Below are 21,972 nucleotides of genomic sequence, written 5' to 3'. Positions count from 1 at the left end.
GTATTTCATCGTTTCATTTTCATTTTGCAGAAGTCAGCAACAAGGTATAGTCTGTCAGCCTGTGAGTACCGACACGCAACGGGTTAACGGCATCACTTCTTGTCTGTAAGTAATCTCCACTGGGATTTCCAGTATATATGTTTCTTGTGGTTGTTTTCAGACAGTTCAAAAAAAAAGATAAAAGAATGCATTAGTATTCGTATTATCCATCACAACGTGTTCAGTCTGTTAAACGCATATGTTGTCTTTTAACGTAGTTTTTGAAGTGTGCAAAGTGTAAACACCGGGATGAGACACCAGAAAAGAGCAGCTCTGTGTGTGAACATATTTCCTCATGGCGAGGTTTCCCGACCATCACTACGACCAAGGCACTGGAACCAAGCTACAGTTACATGACACTTGAGGCTTGGAATCAACTGTTCCACGAAATAGTATCCAGATTTAATGTCGAACAATAGAGAGCCGAAGTGAATGTGGGAGATCATGGGAACTTTATCAACAAGGTTATTTTCCGTTATTGGCAATACAAATATCTAGGGAAACTCCAGCTTTCCCTAAAACCGTCGAGGTGCAAAGAGGACTGAAGGTGGTAATAAAAAAAAACATACAATAAGTTATTATCCTGCAATCGGCTGGTCATTCTTGACATCATTGCCACAGCAATTAAAAAAAACATGATGCTTAATGACTCTGTTCCACTATTAGTCTGGTCACTTTTGTTCTCTTTCCATTCCACTATTACTTTGGTAACTCTTTGGCTCTCGGTTCGTACCACTGTTAGTCTGGTGACTCTTTGACTCTGTTCCATAATGAGTCTGGCGATCCTTTGGCTCCCTCTCTGGTAATCTTCAGAAAGCAACACTACTAACACCACCAGAATAATCCGGAACTTCCTAGAAATCGAGACATGAGCGTGCTTAGCTTTGGCTGTACTACAAGGCTTATCAGCTTCAGCTAAAAAATGAAAAAAAAAATATAATAATGAACGAGTTCTGCAACGTTAGACATGTCTGACAGAACTTATGCAAGAAAAATGTTCAATTTCGAAATCGTTTCTTAGGAAAACGCTGGAATAAAGCTTTCAAGCTTTTGACCAGATGTCAATGAGATAGATGAGGCGGCCAGACACATTTTTTTCTGTATTTCTTATATAGCTGTCTTTTCCTCAATATTTTAAGCATATCTTTATTCATCCACGTAGTCTTCTATAGATTTGCTACGTATAGCTACAGGAATAGAATCACAGGGCTGTATATGGTGTTTTATACGTACTCTGTAATAAATTTTACTCTGAACTTCGAACATTGATCTATAGTCTTTTATTGCTTCTTCCGACCCTGGGTAAGACCGTTTCCTGCACTACGTGTATTACCCCTTTAGATGGCCCCATTATTGCTAAACTGACTCAATATCAAGAAGTACCTTCCTGTTCACCTCCTAATGTCTTCGCTGCATCTTTTCAAACATTGACTTTTTTAAATTAAATTTACTTGTTTTGGCTTTTACTGATATACTCTCACCGAAAAAAAAACTTCGAGACTAGCCCTGTTGTTATCACTTGTTCTAAATGCGCAACAACTTTCGTACTCAAATTTCTATCCTGATTGCAACAGAATATCAAATCTTGATCGAACTCTCCTCTTGTTGGTGCACAGACATAATGGGTCAAAAAATTATTTATCTTCGCAATAAATTCATATTCCTGTAATCTATTAGTCACGAGGTTCGCCCACTCAGAATTTGGGAAATTAATGTCACCCATAACTATACATCACCCTGAGAGCAACTTATTTCTGTAATATTCTGATGGAGAAGTACAAAACGAGGAATTCTACTCAGAGTGGAGACCACGCTCGTCATGGGAGTATGAAAGAAAATAAAAACGCTATGATAAAGATTTGGATGATTACCCACGGGAAGATGTGATGTATGGAATTTAAACGAAACCAGAGTAGATGGATGTTTAATTGAGGACTGGATAAATTGTCAACAGCAAGCTAAGGTACAACGGGACTGATTAGACCGAAGCATGATGTGAAGAACCGGCTTGAAGAGAAGATATCCACCTATATGAGAAACTTTCTAAATTAGAATCCTATAAGTTCCGCTGGCCTTTGGAGGTCTAGGATCTCTGGGGTCTGGAGATGGGCGCAGCGAAGTATCACGACAGGAGATCCTTGTACCGTCGGGGGAGACCGAAGATCTACGGCTGTGTGCCCAGAGACCCGAGATCTTTGGGCACAGAGCTCTGAAAAAAGTGACCTAACCTACTTTTTAATATCGGAAACCATTGAGATGTTTATTATGTTCCCCCTCTCGCTGTGAAACGGAGACATCACTTTCTCCCTTATGAGGGAGAGGGAAAGTCCGGGATGTCGAATGCCAGGTGAACAACGTAGTCTTTTGAGTACAACAAATCTGTGTCTTTAATGTTGTTTTGCTCACGCTTCAGTGCTCGGTGGCGGGTGCCGACGTTTTTTGGTGGTGGTGGGGGAAGGGGCGGTTGTTGCTTGCTGCTGCTTACACGCGGGAGGGTTGGGAGTTGGGCCGGGCTTTGAGTTTCTAACTTTTCAATGTCGTTTTCGTAGATGGTTGTGAAGCAGAAGTATTTCAGGATGTATATTGTATACATTTGTCTGATATTAAATGTTACTACGGTTTTTTTTTAAAGAAACCTAACACTAGACATCACACGAAGTGTCTAAAGCAGATGGAAAAGCTGCAGGGCTAAGCTTCCCATTCAGAGTGAAACAATAAGGATCTGAAATAGGAGGCGACGTTAGTGATGGACGCACTGACGCAGCTCCGTAATGTTAGGACAATGATAGGCAGCCTCCTTCCAAACATCTCCTTCCAGCATACAAGCGAGAGAACTCCATATTACTGTCGGCGCCGATACTCCCATCGCTTTCCACATTTGTAACTAGAGAGAAGTCGCAACGGAAGGAAACAGGGGCCGGAAACTGACACAAGAATATAACATGCACCGCGTCGTTTGTGCTTCAGCATCTGAAAGACATTGCTCAGGAAATTGGGACATAAGTGCCCACGGATGATCATAGTGAGCTGTTGTAGGCAACTGACTACCGGGGAGCAGTAAACTGTCTAGGTACCGCGGAGCAAAGGAAATTGATTGGACTGTGTTTCTTCGTGAACACATCACAAGACCATAACACAGAGCTTCCCTTTAAAGCCTCCGAATTACATTATTAATACTCGACTTTGCATAAAATACAAGGATAGTGGAGCAAGTGAAGAATTAAGGAATCCGGTAAGTTACTTCTGGGTATTAATAGAAGATTCCACCAGATGTGCTAGCCAAATGAAACCAGCTTAGGGGTCAGCACTAAACCGCGTTTATGTCAGAACTGTGAATGGTGCTACAAGGGCTAAAATTAATCAACATTTTATCGAGTCAATTTACAGCTAGAAATCATATATTTGGTGGATAGTTTTCGTATCTCGCAGCCCTGACGAATCTATAAAGTCTTTGATATTGAATCTGAGTTGGGTCTCACCAATGTGGAGGCTCCCACACCGGGAGTACAGGACATAACTGTCTGAACGGAAAGGGGAGGTTTCCGTGAATGGTAGTTGTTGAGGGGGGAGGTGCAGATGCAGGTAGGGCACCTGCATCTCCTGCAGGGACAGGTGTCAGGAAGGAGGTCAGTCGGGAGGGGTAGTGGACAAGGGTGTAAAGTGGAATGTGATATTGGCAGAAACCAGAGAAGGCGATGGTGACGGGGTCCAAAATGTGCATTGTTGTAAGATGCCATTTGAGAAAGGGGAAGTTACGGAAGACCAAATGCTGTAAGTATGTTAGGTTCGACATGTTGAACCTTTCCCCAGCTGTGACGCAGAAGGATGGTATGAGGGTAAACTCTCCAGAACTTAAGACATGGATATCGACAAAATTTCCACTGATTCAAGATGATAATTTCCTTCATTCAAGGCAAGGCCAGGCAAATTTCTGGGGTAAAATCAAACCACTGGTATCTGCAAAATAATGGTGATTACTATCTGTGGTGAATGATAATATAGGAAACCTTTCCGATCTTCAAGCATATGACGATTGTTTGTCTAGTCCTTCAATGGGAGATTTCAGAGGCCGTCGGGCCGAAGGGTATATTTATGTGGCAGAAAGTGTTGTTCTGCCAACTCTCCTTAAATTTCAGATGACGTCATGGTGTTGAATACAATTGCTGTCATTGTCGGTGTGAATGAGTTAATCCCGTACTGGTCAAATCAATATCTTAAACACTCATTATGATGAATATCATCAAATAGAATTAGCAGTAAATTACTTACAACACAGAGAAACGTGGGTCTTCCACCTTCAAGAACACCTGGCAAAAAACTCCCTTTCTTTAACAGGGAATCATTGTGGTCTGCTGAATATAAGAACTGAAAAATGTTTGGAGCTGATTGTTCATGTTATATAGATTACAATTTTTAAAAATTGTTCAATTTAAGCAGCAGAAGTCTCGTGCCATACTAATGAAAAAATACAGAAAAAAATATTTTCTCCAATAAACTTTAATAAAAATAGGAAAGATTGTAATGATCTTTAGGGGTAAAATACTTCGCTCAAAGATACATATTTTAATCAAACAACGATAATTTTCTTTCGTGTTTGTTCAGTGCATTGTAGCTGATGCGCCATGGGACGTGTCCATACAACTTTACTCTGGCGTTTGTCTCCCGTGGAAATTTAAACGAAACTTTTAATCGCGGCGAAGACGGTCCTTTGGAAGGCACTGAAAACTTACTCTCTTCGTACAGGAGCTATGATGCCATTTTGAAGTTGTACAAGATGATGGTAATGCCTAACATGGAGTTTCGTATATGTTCTGGTCACCTGCCTGTATGAGAGTTATCAAAGACTTTGAAAGCGTGCAGCCAGTCAGCACACTTTCCATTACACATCCAGAGAAGTTTGCCAAGGTTTTCGATGACATCCGAATCTACTCAGACTCCTGAGGAAGTAAAGCGCTGTCGTGCTTTCTTCGCAAAAATTTGTATGATGGATCCAGGACAGGACCTCTGAGATAGTGACGCACAGGAATTTAAATTTGTTAGCCTCCTGTACCTCTGGTCCTCCGATGAGAACTGGCTTATGGACTCTGCGTCCCCCCACCTGATATCTACAATCATTTCCTTGGTCTTATTAACATTGAATGAGAGGCTGATGTCAGTAAACCACTCAGTCAAGTTGTCAATACTTAGTAACACCCCCTTTGGCAAGTATCACAGCTTGTAAACGCTTTCTGTAGCCAGCTAAGAGTCTTTCAATTCTTGTTTGGGGGATTTTCGCCCATTCTTCCTTGCAAAAGGCTTCTAGTTCTGTGAGATTCTTGGGCCGTCTTGCATACACTGCTCTTTTGTGGTCTATCCACAGATTTTCAATGATGTTTAGGTCCGGGGACTGTGAGGGCCATGGCAAAACCTTCAGCTTGCGCCCCTTGAGGTAGTCCATTGTGGATTTTGAGGTGTAGTTAGGATCATTATCCTGTTGTAGAAGCCATCCTCTTTTCATCTTCAGCTCTTTCTTACACACTGTGTGATGTTTGCTTGCAGCATTTGCTTTTATTTAATTGAATTCATTCTTCGCTCCACCAGTGAAATGTTCCCCATGGCACTGGCTGCAACACAGGCCCAAAGCATGATCGATCCACCGCTGTGCTTAACAGTCGGAGAGGTGCTCTTTTCATGAAATTCTGCACCTATTTTTTTCTCTAAGCCTACCTTTGCTCATTGAGGGCAACGCGTTCTATTTTAACTTCATCAGTTCACAGGACGTGTTTCCAAAATGCATCAGGCCTGTTTATATGTTCCTTTGCAAACTTCTGACGCTGAATGTTGTGGTGAGGAAGCAGGAAAGGTTTGCTTCTGATGACACTTCCATGAAGGTCATATTTGTGCAGGTGTCGCTGCAGAGTGGAACAGTGCACCACCACTCCAGAGTCTGCTAAATCTTCCTGAAGGTCTTTTGCTGTCAAACGCAGGTTTTGATTTGCCTTTCTAGCAATCCTACGAGCAGTTCTCTCGGAAAGTTTTCTTGTTCCTTCAAAACTCAACTTCACCGCCAACGTTCCTGTTAACTGCCATTTCTTAATTACATTACGAACTGCAGAACCGGCTACCGAAAATGCTTTGCTATTTTCTTATACCCTTCTCCTGCTTTGTGGACATCATTTATTTTAATTTTCAGAGTGCTAGGAAACTACTTAGAGGAGCCCATGGCTGCTGATTGTTGGAACAAGTTTTGAGGATTCAGGGTATTTATAAGCTTTGAAATTTGCATCACCTGGTCTTTCCTAAAGATGTCTGTGAACAAGCCATAGCCCTAAAAAGCTAATTAAGGTGTGAAACCTTGATAAAAGTTATCTGAGAGCTCAAATCTCTTCGGAAGGTAACATTTTTTGCGTGGTGCTCCTTTTCGTTTTTCACTCTAAAATTGTACAGCACAAAAATAATACACTAATCTTGCTTAAAATGTTGAAAAGAATGTTTCATCTTTACCCTTATGACTTCTGGAGATCAGTTCATCTTCGACTCAGTTAACTATTAACAGTAACAGAAATTTTGCATGCCACTTTATATGCAAGCAATTTATTCAGCTCATTTGCGATTGGTCTGTGTTACTGTTGTCGACGGCGTCAACATTCACACACCCCGTAGCGTGCTGCGATGGGGGCTGAGTGATGGATTAAGGGGGAAACCATGGCATTGGTGAGCAAGGAAACGGGAAGAAAATTGCAAGCGTGCGAACTTTTTCCGGAATACACTATCTGAAATTAATTTGCGTAGGCTGTCTTGTGTGTCAAATATGGGGCCAGATTCTCGGTTTTAAAATGAATTTTGTACATTCTCCAGGTCTGCTCAATGTTGACCAGTTTTATTGTCGGAAAATACCCAAGTAGAATGGGTTTACATTTATTGCCATCGCACAGACCTTCTCATTTTCAAATTCTATCCGTGCGCACAAACTCAGAGAGAGGTCAGCATTACAACTGACCGATCGCTTGCTCAACTTGTTAAATTCTGAATGAGAAATCTTCGGTAAATGACACTGGGTCATTGCGCAGCGCCATGAGAGATTGTGCCCAGCTCATTTAACCGGGAGATCATGCAAGTTAAATTATTAAAGCCGCAGCGGGATACCCAGTAGCTTCCAGTAGTTTCAGCTCTTCAAAGATGTCTGTCTCAACAAGAAAAAAAATGAGACACGGCTTTGTCCGCCAGAGACTGACTTCTCACGTTCGGACCCAAATTCGCAAAAGCATCTGCTTGTATTTTATGGCAATAACCAACCACTGATTACAGCTGAAAATGGAAGTGTATTTCGGATTTTGCTTCACATCAAGTTATAAACTGAATTTAGAGCAAACCTAAATTACCCTTCCGCAACATGTTATCGAAAAGGCTAATGTCAATCAAAGTGACTAATCATACAGAGGGATTTGAGACAATTCTGGTAATTCAGTAAGTGGAAAGGACTTGTTAATAACCTAATGTTGTTTAATTGATACAACATTTCTGGGTTGCACGGTATGTTTCCAAATATCTCCCTCTAAAAAAAGAAGGGGCGATTGCAATGGTTGGTACGCGATCAAAATATGAGGTTGCCCAACTGATTAGGAAGCCTTGGAAGTAGTGATTTTGAATGGTATTAATTTATTCGATTAACTGGGCATTTCACTATCAACGTGTCAGTTTCATTTTGAGCTAATTTTAGGTAGGTAGAGTTAAGAAAAGTTAATTGAGTGCAATTTCCTCGACTAATTTCGACTGTGCACTCTAATTGTAACATAACGGCAGACAATGTCTTACTGGGGCAAGGACAGAAGTCTGGATTTCCAGACGTATTGCGCTCTATTTACGACAGCCTGATGATGCCTGGAGCATGACGCAGTGACAGGAGTGAACGTGATTGGAACAGAGGTTCGGATCGAAGTTGGCGTCACCAAAAAAAAAAAAAAAACAGGAACATTTTATTACTGAAAAGCTTTGAGGATAATTGGAGGATGATTGCATATTTATTCAGTCCACAAGACCAGAAGTCGATAAGACATAGCAGCAGAATTAGACCGTTCGGTTCGATTTCGCTCCGCAATTTCATCGTTATTCCTATCAACCCCATTCACCTGTCTTCTCCCCTTAACTTTTTAATCAACAGCCTATGAACCTCCACCCATGCCTTATAACGTGGCCTGCACACTCGTCTATGTCAATGAATTCCATAGATTCCCTTCCCTCTGGTGAAAGAGAATTGTTCCCACTATATATTGATTTAGAAAACCTTCGTGAACACATTTTACAAACTCTAACCCGGCTAGGCCTTTAACAGTATGGGAATCCCAATCAATATGTGGAAAATTAAAATCCCCTACTATCACAACTTTATGGTTCCTGCAGTAGTCTGCTACCTATCTGCAGATTTGCTCCTCCAATTCTCACTGACTATTGGGTGGTCTATAATACAACACCATCAATGTGGTCATACCTTTCCTGTTTCTCTGCTCCAACCATATGGCCTCGGTAGACAAGCCCTCTAATCTGTCCTGCCTGAACACTGCTGTAACAATTTCCTGACTAGCAATGCAACCCCTACACCCCCTCCCACCCTTCATTCTTCTGCCTCTATCAAGTCTGAAACATCGGAATCCTGGAATATTAAGCTGCCAGTCCTGCCACTCCTGTAGCCAAGTTTCACTAATGGCTATAACGTCGTAATTCCATGTGTCAATCCACGCCCACAGCTCGTCAGCCTTCCCCACATAATCCTTGCATTGAAATAGGCACACCTCAGGAGATTTTTACCACCAGACAAACCCTTCTATTTGCGGCTTTGCTTGAACTTTTAACATCATTTATTTACACCACCGCTCCACTATCCGCTCTGGCACTCTGGTTCCCATCCTCCTGTAAATCCAGTTTAAACCCTCCCCAAAATCACTAACAAACCTCCCTGCAAGGATATTGGACCCCTTATAGTTCAGGTGATTTCCGTCCCTTTTGTGCAGGTCCCACTTGCCCCAGAAGACGTCCCAATGATCCTGAAATCTGAAACCCTGCTCCCTACACCAGTTCCTCAGCCACGTGTTCATCCGCCAGAGCATCGTATGCTGACCCTCACTGGCACCTGGCACAGGTAGCAATCCTGAGATTACCACCCTCGAGGTCCTGCTTTTTAACTTCCTACCAAGCTCTCTATACTCACTCTTCAGGACCTCCTCACTTTTTCTTCCTACGTCATTGGTACCGGTGTGTACCATGACATCTGGCTGATCACCCTCCCACTTCAAAATGCTGTGCACGCGATCAGATGCATCCCTGATCCTGGCAACAAACCATCCGGGATTCTCTGTCACGATCACATACCTCCCTTCTGCACCTTTAACTATCGAGTCCCCTATCACTACCGCTCCCCTCTTCTTCCACCCTCCCCTCTGCACTGCACAGCCAAACTCAGTGCCAGAGATCCAGCTGCCCAGGTAAGTCAACTCACCACCCTACCCACCCCACCTCGCAACAGCATCCAAATCTGTAACCAAAGGGGGGGGGGGCTTCTTCACACACAGAGTGGTGGGAGTATGGAATGAGCTGCCAGACGAGGTGGTAAATGATGTTTTTTTTTAACATTTCAGAATAAATTGGACAGATACATGGATGGGAGGTGTATGGAGGGATATGGTCCGTGTGCAGGTCAATGGGACTAGGCAGAAAATGGTTCGGCACAGCCAAGAAGGGCCAAAGGGCCTGTTTCTGTGCTGTAGTTTCTATGGTTCTATGGTTCTAAATCGGTACACTTGTTGAGAGGAATGGCCACAGGGGAACCTTGATCTGTCTGCCCTTTACCCTTCCCTCGCCTTGCGGTAACCCAATTACCTGTGCGCTGCTCCTTTGGCGTGACTACCTCCCTGAAGCTACTATCTATAAACTCCTCATGCTCCCGAATGATCCGCAGGTCCTCCAGCTCCTGCTCCAGTTCCCCGACGCGGTTTGTTAGGCTCTTCAGCTGGATGCACTTCTTGCAGGTGTCGTTGTCAGGGACACCGGAGGTCTCCCTGACTTCCCACATCCTGCAAGAGGAGCAATCCAGCATTCTGCCTGGCATTCTCTCTACTCTAAAGAAACAAAACAAAAGTTACCGGAACCGACCCTCGCCTGTGCCTGTTCACGCCGAAGCCTGTTGAGCTAAAACCGTCCGACTCTGCTCCCCCTCCCCCCGCTGTATATGGTGGTATTTTTTTAAACCTTCCGAGATCTACGTCACGCGCCTGCGCATTCTAGCCTCTTCTTCCCTTGCAGTGTAAAAGAAATGTCTTCTCTGCGATATTCCTACTCCTCTCTCAGCATCTTGCTCCGATCTATTTATTTTGTTGTGTGTCAGTGGGTGTCCTTCAGTACTCAGGATGTGTTCCTTGGACCTGGACTCACCCACTTTCGGAGACACCCTCTCCACAGCCTCCTTATTTAAACATTTCACTGGTCGATAGGTTGCAATGAGTTCTTCCCTCATTCTTCGTCACTACAGCGAGTACAGACCCGGAGCAATCAATTCACGCCAATCGTTTACAGCACAGATCCTTGCGGCACATGACACCAGATCAACACTATTCCAGCTTAACATCCCAAGAAAAAAAATATCGAAACACCAGAATGTGCAAAGCAGAACAATAGCTTGAATGACAAACATAATAATCGGTCGCACTCAATATAGGAACTGTGAAAATATGCATTGTTAAATTGGTGGAACATATACAACGTAAGCTCTTTTACCTACCTTCTAATGTTCCTTCTGTTCGACATTATTGCTTGTGAATGGGCAATGTGTAAAACTGGAATACCAAGGACAACATGCATTTACGGTGTAAAAATACTGTCAGGCCAGTAGGAACGATGTATCGATGTGTTGTCCAAGCAGAGCAAGATCGGCCGAAACATAATTATAGCCTCATTCGTACTGTGGGCTTCGGCATGAGCTAAAACTAAAATGTTTTAGCTCGACAGAACAAGGCCGAAAATTCACTAGCAACACATCGGTACAGAAGGCAAACTGAAACATTAAACAATGAGAAAACACTGAACAGATGAGAAAGAGAATTGATGTCTGCATCAGTAGACACGGACGGGTCACTCCAAAGTTTTATGAAACACACACTTCGAGAATGGATCGATGAGTTTTCAATATTGGATATTAAGACGAATTTACATACAAGGTAAAATACATTTTACAGAAGCGGATTAACTAAGCATCTTAATCTATAAGACGAAAATAGAGTACTTTACTGAAAAACTGCAGAGAGAGCTGTTGGAAATAAATGCATTGATACAGAAAAAAAAAAAAAAAACAACGTATCGAAGGTTTTAAATTTGTTTGCAGAACAGATGTGGGTTCATTTCCGAAATTGGAAAATTACTTGACCCTTTCATCTGAGCGGTACAGGCTTCTAAAAATCGTCAAAAGTAAATTAACGGGAGAGAGAAGAACAACCTTCAGCTGCTCTCTGAATCTGGTCTGGGTCACTCCGTAAATAAATGTATTTGTGCAGCTGCTGAAATTCTGAATCACAGAACCCCAAAACCGTGCCCAAAAAAGCCGAATAGACATTTCCAGGTCTGTGTAGAGGCATCGCATGAGAATGAAGACCAGAGTGGTGGTCGCCCAACAGAGAAGGAAACTCGCCGACAGGCTGAAGAGCAGAATGATCGATTGTCTTCGGCTCTTCATCTCCGGGTCTCGCTGCTGTCCGTGATTGCCCCGTCCCTTGAGACCCAACCGGACTCTGCTCGCCGCCAGAATCTGACTGATAGTCAGGGCATTGAGGGTCAGAATGAGGAAGAAAGGAAGTAGCGGATTCAACAAACGGTCCACCCAATAAAACCACTCTAACGATTTCGAAAATGGAAGTATGGGTCTACCGAGACAGAACCAGTTACTGTTCCTGAACGACGTTGCTTCTTCCATATACAGGAAATAAAATGGAATGTTTTTTATACAGAAACCGATGGATACTGCGCCAATCACCAAATCGGCAATTTTTGTTATGCAGTATTTCGTTTTAAATTCAGCCAAGCAAATGGCCACAAAGCGATCAAAAGTGAAAATGACAGTAAACCACACGGAACAATCAATGGCCACGTGACACAGGACATAGTGGACAAGGCAGAACGGAGCGTTGTCTAGGACACTGTAAAGTCCGTATGCTTCACCCATCTGATTGAACATGACTTCAATAATCACCACCATTAAATCCGCTGCTGCCATCGCCACCAGGTAATGCGTGACGCATTTGGAGATACCACAATTTCCTCGGCAGAGAATAATTATTGCCACGAGGTTAACTGCAGTGAAAGACAAAAGGCTCAAAAACAGAAATAAAAAATAATAATAATAATCAAACACACACGAGGAGATCTGCAGATGCTGGAAATTCAAGCAACACACATAAAAGTTGCTGGTGAACGCAGCAGGCCAGGAAGCATCTGTTGGAAGAGGTGCAGTCGACGTTTCAGGCCGAGACTCTTCGTCAGTCCCACTTTCAAATCTCTTACTATCTCTTCTTTTAGTTTGCCCTGACGAAGGGACTCGGCCCGAAACGTCGATTGTACCTCTTCCTGGAGATGCTCCTGGCCTGCTGCGTACACCACAAAAAAAATCAAACCGCAGTTTGTGTGGAAGTACAATCATCTTCCGTTCGCATGAATTAAAATTCACTGTTCTTCTCTAATTAACGTTGCGCTGGGAGTAAGGATATGTCTGTGTTTTTGCTGTTTAAATGTATACCTGACCACAACACAAAGTGCCTTACAGGCGTATATCTTCACATTATCTCTTCACGTTCATGGATGCAGCAGCTATGAGTAGAGACCAAAAATGATAGAACACAAAATCGGATCTTTTTGGCTAATATCTACATGGCCGTCTAAGCTGGTCCCGTTTGTCCGCGTTTGCATCACATATCTCTAAACCTCTCCATTCATGAAACTGCCAAGGTGTCTATTAAGTATTGTTAATGACTGTGCATCACCTACCTCCTTTGCCAGGCTGTTACAAATGCAGACCATATTCAGTGTGATAAAATGACCCTCCAAATCCAACCACATATCTCTGCCCTCTTCAACTAAACATACACCCCTAGTTCACGTTTCTACAACCATATGGCGAACAAGAATACTCTACACATTGTATATAGAGATCTTCATGATTTCACACATTTCTATAAAGTCATCCTCCAATCGTCTACCATATGTAATACAATGCCACTCGGCCGAACCTCTCCTTATAAATCAGACACTAGAGCTGTCTCAGCATTTTCGTAAATACTGTCCACATTTCTTTCAGGGTACTTCTGACGTTTGTAAACCGGGCGAATAAATCTCTGTGCAATATTCCGAGCGTGGCACCTCCAAAGACGGAGATAGTGCAATTTATGTGTATATGGAGATTTATACAAAACTGCCTCAACAAGCGAAGAGCTAGAGATTTTTTGGAAGAAGTATCTGGATGCCTTTCTCATCAATCCCAGATCGATCCATCTGCGTTTCTTTCAAAAAGCCGAAGTTATTATTCAATTGCAAGGTCAGATTCTGAAGGTACGAAATTGCACATCAGCAACGTTCCCTCCTTTTTCATAGCTACTCGGGCTAACCATTGTTCTGGTCACGAAATTTTCAGACGGTCCGAAAACTGAGCGTCAGTTTCCAGTTTTCTTTCGTAATGTACACATGAAGCAAATCTAAACCACAACTCCAAACTCTAATAAATAATGTCAGGCTGTCAAAACAACGGTAAAAATAAGATATTTTGATTAGATGGCTTCGGTGTTCAGCGCCGGCAATTTATTAAGAAAAATGAGCTACTGCCTTTCTTTCTCGTCATTGCTGGTATTTGTAACAGCGTCCTAACTTGAAACACGGACAATATAAATATGTTGACGCCCTAACATTTTTCAAACTAAAGGTAAACGTATGTCACTATTGAGAAAATTTCTGGGTATTTTACAATAATATCAACAAAGATTTTAAAATTATATTAACGTTACATCAAATAACACTCTAGCTGTGGAGCAATGAACACTATGCGCGCGGGATATGCTCCCGCATGCTCCAGAGAGATCAGTGCTGACACCAAGGAACACGATGAGAATTTGGTGATGTGAAAATTTTGAGAATTGTCAAAGAATGGATATTATACTATGGGTTATTTCAACACAGGCGGGAGAAATGAAAGGGGAGGAGCTGAGTTTATTTTTCATAAAGAAGAAAGAAAGGTATCTGTTGAAAATTGGAAACAAATGCAATTGGACGCTTCAGTTTTGAGACTGCGTGCGTTCCAGTTTGTGGAACGACCACAGCTGGAGCGGAGCGTTATTTATCGCGGGATGAGAGAGGAAATCCTGCATCATTCGAAAGCCTATCATTAGACGAGTCACTTTCGCCTCCCGCGAAACAAATGTCGGTCTCGGCGACGGATCACAAGAAACTACCAGGTTATTGCAAACCATCAACTGTTTCAACAATGTGGCTCCGGGATGGAGAACAATCGGCCTTGCCTGGATTTTATGTGACTGTAGATCCAAAGATCTTGTGAATTGCTATTTTAATCTGCTAATCAGCGGGTTAGAGGGGGATAATAATATCATAATTGCCGGAAAAGAACGGTGAAAGTATTTTCATAAATTGAAATCGAAGTTATTAGCTTTGATTTAAAATCTCTCAATCGATTGCACCGTGGAAATGTTTTAATGAATGAGTTCCTCTAATGACAGGGTGTGTTGATAGACATGGACAGTGTGAGCTGTCTCTGTACAGTTCGATCTCTAACGTTACAAATGAAAAGCCTGCAAACCATTCTAGTGCCAAGTCTGCATGACCCAGGTTAATATATCAACTGGTATTAACACACGACAGAAGATTGAGAGGTTGGAGACAGCATTGTGCGGATGGACTGGAACACGAGTTGAAGATCAGAAAGCGAGGGCTGATAGATCAGGTTATCAGTAAACAGCTCTGGTTCTGCAAATTGTTTCAAAGAGTCAGGTGATTTACGAACAAACGCGTTTAAAGGAGGCCCGTGTACGCACGGTTCTACCGTGGATTATGAGTGAGAACCAGAAGGTCGCCTCGTTAGGAAACTGTGTTGTGAACTTTTTTTTTTAACTAACACAGAATAAAGTTGCAGCAGCAGTTGGTGAGAGCGGCGTGATATCCCTGCCTCCGTACAAGTAACCGAAATGTACTTACCCGGGACGCCGACAATCCCAATTACTGTGTAACAAATAGCCTGTAAGTCTAACATTGTTAATCCCGGGCTGTTAGAAGTTCAAATTGTCCTGCTGATTTTCTAATTTCCAAATTTTCATTAAAGATGGCAAGCGTAAATAACTTCAAAACAAAGTTCATTTATCAAATTTCTTCTGCGTCTACTGGATAAAATACATCACGGATCAGACGGCGAGCGTTCACTGGGTCTGGATGTCTTCATCCTAAATGTAGCTGAATCACAGAATGACATGCTTTTATAGAATAATTGGTTACCGATAACAAAAACAATTTGTACAGTGATAGGTATTAATTACTGCTAATTATCAATTATTGCTCCGCTTAGCGAACCGCAACGCCACTGGGGAAACAACACGTCATAGTTTATAGAACTGAACGTAGCACCCGTCATGAAGACTCGAGAGACGGCCGACACTGGGATTGCAACGCCAAAAGCTATCTTGTCAAAATAGCCTGTGTAATGGGGCCAAGGTAGAAGCGTTGACGTCTCGGCCCTTGTGAATGTGGAACTGAGCCACAAACTATGCGACATCTCTTGCAATGCCCATCGCTAGAGGAACCCTGTAATGCTGCAGAGCCTGCCGAATTCAACAAGAAGGCGCAAAACTATGTCCAGTTCGGGCTGGGCCATGTATAGACTATCCGTGGCCACGATAAGAAGAAGCCTGTGTAATGACAGACATTACCAAAACATCGTTGGTCGCGACAGTAGTCTGCGTTCATAGCAGATATTACATTAGTTGCCAGCACATTACAGGCTCTTCGTCCCACAATGTTGTTCTGACCATGTAACCTGCTCTAGAAACTGCCTAGATTTTCCCTAGGGCATAGCCCTGTATTTTCTCTAAGCTCTATGTGCCTATCTAAGATGCTCTTAAAGACCCTATTGTATTTGTTCCACCACCTCCGCCGGCAGTGCACCTCGTTCTGTGGTGTGTCCATCTCATCGGATTCCACTATATTCCACGCTAACATTGTGAGTCGAGTCTCTGCTCCAGCACAAACTATGGTAACATATATTAAACAATAAAGTCAACATTCCCTTGTTGTTTCACTGCGATGATGCATCTTTAATGCGCTTCACAGTTACTTTGTTCTGGCAAATGTTTTTTTTTTTTTTCTGGATATATCGTAGGAATCAAACTGGAAACACCGGAGGTCATGGTCGAAGACAGAACCCTGCTGAAAATCCTGGCAATTTTGGACAATATTTCTCATCCTCTGCATGATACCTTGACTGCACCGACTAAGAATTAAATTGCAATAAACTGAATTGAATGGAATTAACTTTATTACTTACAATCTTCATATACAGAGGAGTAAATATGTTTACGTTACGTCTCCGTCTAAATATGCAATGTGCCATTTATAGTAATTTATAATAATTAACATTTATAACAGGACAGTCAATATAACACAGACATACAATTATATCAACATGAATTAATCAGACAAACATAGAAACCTACAGCACAATACAGGTCCTTCTTCCCACAAATCACTGCCAAACATGTCCTTACCTGATAAATCACCTACAGTTACCCATAGCCCTCTATTTTTCTGAGCTCCATATACCTGTTAACAGTGTCTTAAAACACTCTATTGTATCGGCCTCCAGAAAAATCGCCGGCAGCCCATTCCACGCACTAACAACTCTTCTGTATAAAAAAAAACAACTTACCCCTGACATCTCCTCTGTACCTGCTTCCAAGCGCCTTAAAAATATGCCGTTTCATGCTAGCCATTTGAACTCTGGGAAAAAGCATCTGACAATCCACATGATCAATGCCCCTCATCATCTTACACACCTCTGAACGTCCGAAGCTCCAAGGAGAAAGGATCAAGTTCACTCAACCTATTTTTAGAAGGAATTGTTGCCAATCCAGCAACGTCCTTGTAAATATCCTCTGCCCCAGTTCTATTGTTTCTATATCTGTCCTAGAGTGAGGCGATCAGAACTGATCACAGTACTACGTTAGGTCTGACCAGGGTCCTATATAGCTGCAACATTACCTCTCGACTCCTGAACTCAGTATCACGATTGATGAAGGCCAGTGCACCGAATGCTTTCTTAACAACAAAGTCAACCTGCGCTGCAGATTTGAATGTCCAATGGACTCGGACCCCAAGATCCCTCTATTTCCTCCGCATTGTCAAAAGTCTTACCATTACTACTATATTCTGTTATCTGTTGACCTACCAAAATGAACCACCTCACGGTTATTTGCGTTGAACTCCATCTGCCGCTTCTCAGCCCAGCTTTGCATCGTATCATTGTCCCACTGTAACCTCCGACAGCCCTCCACACTATCCACAACACATCCAACATTTGTGTCATCAGCAAATTTACCAACCTATCCCTTCACTTCTTCGTCCAGGTGATTTATAAAAATCACGAAGTGTAGGGATCACAAAACAGATCCCTGAGGCATACCACTAATCTCGGACCTCCATGCAGAATATGACCCGTCTACAACAACTCTTTGCCTTCTGCGGGCAAGCTAGTTCTGGATCCACAAAGCAATGCCGGTTGGATCCCATGCCTCCTTACTTTCTCAATAAGCCTTGCAAGGGGTACTTTGTCAAGTGCCTTGCAAAATTCCATATACACTACATCTACTGCTTTACCTTCAACAATGTGTTTAGTCACATCCTCCGAAAATTCATTTAGGCTGGTAAGGCACGACCTGCCTTTCACAAAGCAATGCTGACCATTACTAATCATATTTTACCTCTCCAAATACTTATAAATCTTTCCTCTAAGTCTGATGGCCTGGTGGAAAAGCTATCCAGGAGCCTGTTCGTCCTGGCTTTTCTGCTGCGGTACCTTTTCCCAGATGGTATCATCTGAAACAGTTGGTGGTTGTGGTGACTCGGGTCCCCAGTGATCCTTCGGGCTTTTTTTACGCCCCTGTCTTTGTAAATGTCCTGAATAGTGGGAAGTTTACATCCACAGATCCGCTGGGCTATCTACACCACTCTCTAAAGAGTCCTGCGATTGAGCGAAGTACAGTCCCTATACAAGGCAATTGATGAATGGAAGGAGATAAAGTGTTTATTAAGCTGCTGTTCCATGGTCAGCAGCAATGAATATAGAAATGAGTCGGGGTTTTATAAACAAATATTAAAACTACTCAAAATCATAGAGCAGTAAACGAACGACTAACTTAAACGATGGTAAAATGCGTTAAGCGTCTATCAGCATTAAACAATCGAACTTTAACTCATCGATGATTCTTGATTGATATTGCATAAGCACAATCCTCGAGTGGTACTTTAATAAGTCCAAGTGATTATCAAAACTTTAGAGAGGGGAAACTTCGTAAACCCAGCATTCACGCCTCTCCCGACGTAAAGCCGACACTGCTGACGCAGCTCCCAGACGAAATGCTTTCTCCGAAGATATGACGCAGTATACGACTTCTGAAAGCAACTAACCTTTCGACGAGGAAGTGGTCATCACACAGCTCAGACTATGTAAGGGTTAGCAAAACGTGCGTGCCACGTACGAATCGGTTCCAAATGCCAGTCACACCCGTAATGCGTCGAATATTTTTCTCAGTACTCTGGAGTTCCATGCTCAGTTTTGGTCGCCTCACTACAGGAAGGATGTGGAAGACGCAGAAAGGGTGCAGAGAAGACTTACAAGGACGTTGCCTGGATTGGGAACGTGCCTGATTCAAGAATAAAAAGAAACATCTTGCTTTCGTGACACTGCCCTGTTTCCATTTTATGGAATTCTCCTGACCAGGACTAGTTCCGCTCTAACATCGCGGGTGGAGTCCATTCTCCAGTATAGGCGATAGTAATTTAATTCTGACAAACATTGTATTGGCACTGATTAGAAATCTATTGCCGTGCCACGACATGAACGCGTTTGGTTTTTATTCCAAACTGTTCCTACCAGATGGTTAGTCATGCTCCGGACACTTCATAATGCAACCTCACTGGGATCATTAACAAGCGAACCAGCGAAAAATGTGAATAAAATGTGAGTTGGAGGCAAATGGTTTTACTTTGCATCTTCCGAGAGATGCAGTCGGGTTCATTTTAGGCCAAATAGAAAAAGAAAGACTGGCATTGTGGTAATTTGGAATGGAGTAAATGAACTCGACTGCAAATCTCACATTTTGGAACTGGAAAGAAGCCATTCGAGCGCCTCTGTCGTGATTGCATTCAACATCTCCAAGTAAATGCATTCCAGCACCCTCCCACCCCCCACCACAGTCAGTGTGAAAGGTGGCCCCGAAAATCTCATTTGAACTTGCTCGAGTTGAACTATTGAAATTCTCTATCCTTCTGCACATCAACGTTGGAGGAAATATGCTGGTTGTCTGTACTGTTTAGGCCTCTCATATCCTCCAACAGGTCTCTCCTCCGCCTCTGTCAATCCAGCGCAAAAATTCAAAGTTTGTCCAACCTCTCCTTGTAGCACAGACTTTCTCAACCAGGCAGCATCCGGGTCAATTATTCGACACCGTGCCCCAGTTCTCGGTAAAGACGCTTAATCCTAACACGTGGTTGTCGTTTTTTTTTTTGTTCCATGCAGACGTAACATTTGGTGACAAGCATCAGAATAATAATTTTCTCGGTACTCTGGGGAACTCGGGCGGAAACACTTCGATTCTGCGCACGTACAGATCGGATCTGTACTGACAGACTCTTTTGACGCTTTGCACGACGTTTCGCAGTTGCAGAACAATGTATCTACGAAACGAATAAGGTAGTCGCAGATACCGAATCCCCGACATCCGACAAGAACGTAGCTGATTTCAATACAAGGTTGACTATTGCAGACACGAGGAAATCTGCAGGTGCTGGAAATTCAAGCAACACCCAGAAAATGCTGGTGGAACGCAGCAGGTCAGACAGCATCCATAGGAAAAAGCACAGTCGACGTTCCGTGTCCAGACCCATCGTCAGGACTAACTGAAAGAAAAGATAGTAAAATATTTGAAAGTAGGGGTGGAGGCGAAGATCCGAAGTGATAGCAGAAGACGGGGGTTGGGGTGGGGTTGGTGGGAGGGATAAAGGCAAGAGCCGGAAAATTGATTGGCAAAGGGGATACAAGGCAGGTGAAGAGAGAGAATCATGGGACGGGAGGACTAGGGAGAAAGAAAAGGGGATGGGAGCACCAGAGGAGTTATAGTGAGAGGGACTGAGAGAGAAAGAAAAAAAAAGGGGGGAGGAAGATAAGAAGATAATGAATAAACAAACAAACAAACAAACAAACAAATACATAAATAAATAAATAAGAGAAGGGGTATGGAGGGGAGGAGGATCAGTAACGGCAGTCAGGGAAGTCAAAGTTTATGCAATTCGGTTGGAGGCTACCAAGACGGAATATAAGGTGTTGCTTCTCCAACCTGAGTGTGGCTTCATCTTTACAATAGAGGAGGCCATGGATAGACATGTCAGAATGGGGGTGGGACTGCTAATTAAAATCTGGGGTCACTGGGAGATTCTGCTTTCTCTGGCAGACAGAGCGTAGGTATTCAGCAAAGCGGTCCCCCAGTCTGCGTTGGGTGTCACCAATATAGAGAAAGCCGCACGGGGAGCACCGGACACAGTATATCACACCAGTCGATTCACAGGTGAAGTTGAGCCTCACCTGGGATGATTGTTTGGGGCCCTTAATGGTGGTGAGGGAGGAAGTGTAAGGACATGTGTAGCATTGTTCCGTTTACAAGGATAAGTGCCGGGAGGGAGATCGGGGGGAATGGATGGGGGTGAGGGGTACGAATGGACAAGGGAGTCCCCTAGGGAGCGATCCCTGCTGAAAGCAGAAATTGGGCGGGGGCGGGGGGGGGGTGTGAGGGAGAGAGATGTGCTTGGTGGTGGGATCCCGTTGGAGGTGGCGGAAGTTACGGAGAATAATATGTTGCACCCGGAGGCTGGTGGGGTGGTAGGTGAGGACCAGGGGAACCCTATTCCTAGTGGGGTTGCGGGAGGATGGAGTGAGAGCAGATGTGCGTGAAATAGGGGAGACACGTTTGAGAGCAGAGTTGATGGTGGAGGAAGGGAAACCACTTTCTTTAAAAAATGAAGACAACTCCTTCGTCCTGGAATGAAAGGCCTCATCCTGAGAGCAGATGCGGCGGAGACGGAGGAATTGCGAGAAGGAAATGGCATTTTTGCAAGAGACAGGGTGGGATGAGGAATAGTCCAGTTAGCTGTGAGAGTCAGTAGGCTTAGAGTAGACATCAGTAGATAAATTGTCTCCAGAGATAGAGACAGAAAGATCAAGAAGGGGAGGGAGGTGTCGGAAATGGACCAGGTAAATTCGAGGGCAGGGTGGAAGTTGGAGGCAAAGTTAATGAAGTCAACGAGCTCAGCATGCGTGCAGGACACAGCGCCAATGCCGTCGTCAATGTAGCGAAGGAAAAGTGGGGGACAGATACCAGAATAGGCACGGAATATGGACTGTTCCGCAAACCCAACAAAAAGGCAGGCATAGCTAGGACCCATACGGGTGCCCACAGCTACACCTTTAGTTTGGAGGAAGTGGGAGGAGCCAAGGGATAAATTATTCAGAGTAAGGACTAATTCTGCTAGACGGAGGAGAGTGGTGGTAGAGGGGAACTGGTTAGGTCTGTAATTCAAAAAGAAGCGAAGATCTTTGAGACCTTCCTGATGGGGGATGGAAGTATCTAGGGACTGGACATCCATGGAGAAAAGTAA

This window comes from Mobula birostris, chromosome 13 (assembly GCF_030028105.1).
Source record: "Mobula birostris isolate sMobBir1 chromosome 13, sMobBir1.hap1, whole genome shotgun sequence".
Classification (NCBI taxonomy): domain Eukaryota; kingdom Metazoa; phylum Chordata; class Chondrichthyes; order Myliobatiformes; family Myliobatidae; genus Mobula; species Mobula birostris.
Note: the sequence above shows the minus strand (reverse complement) of the source record.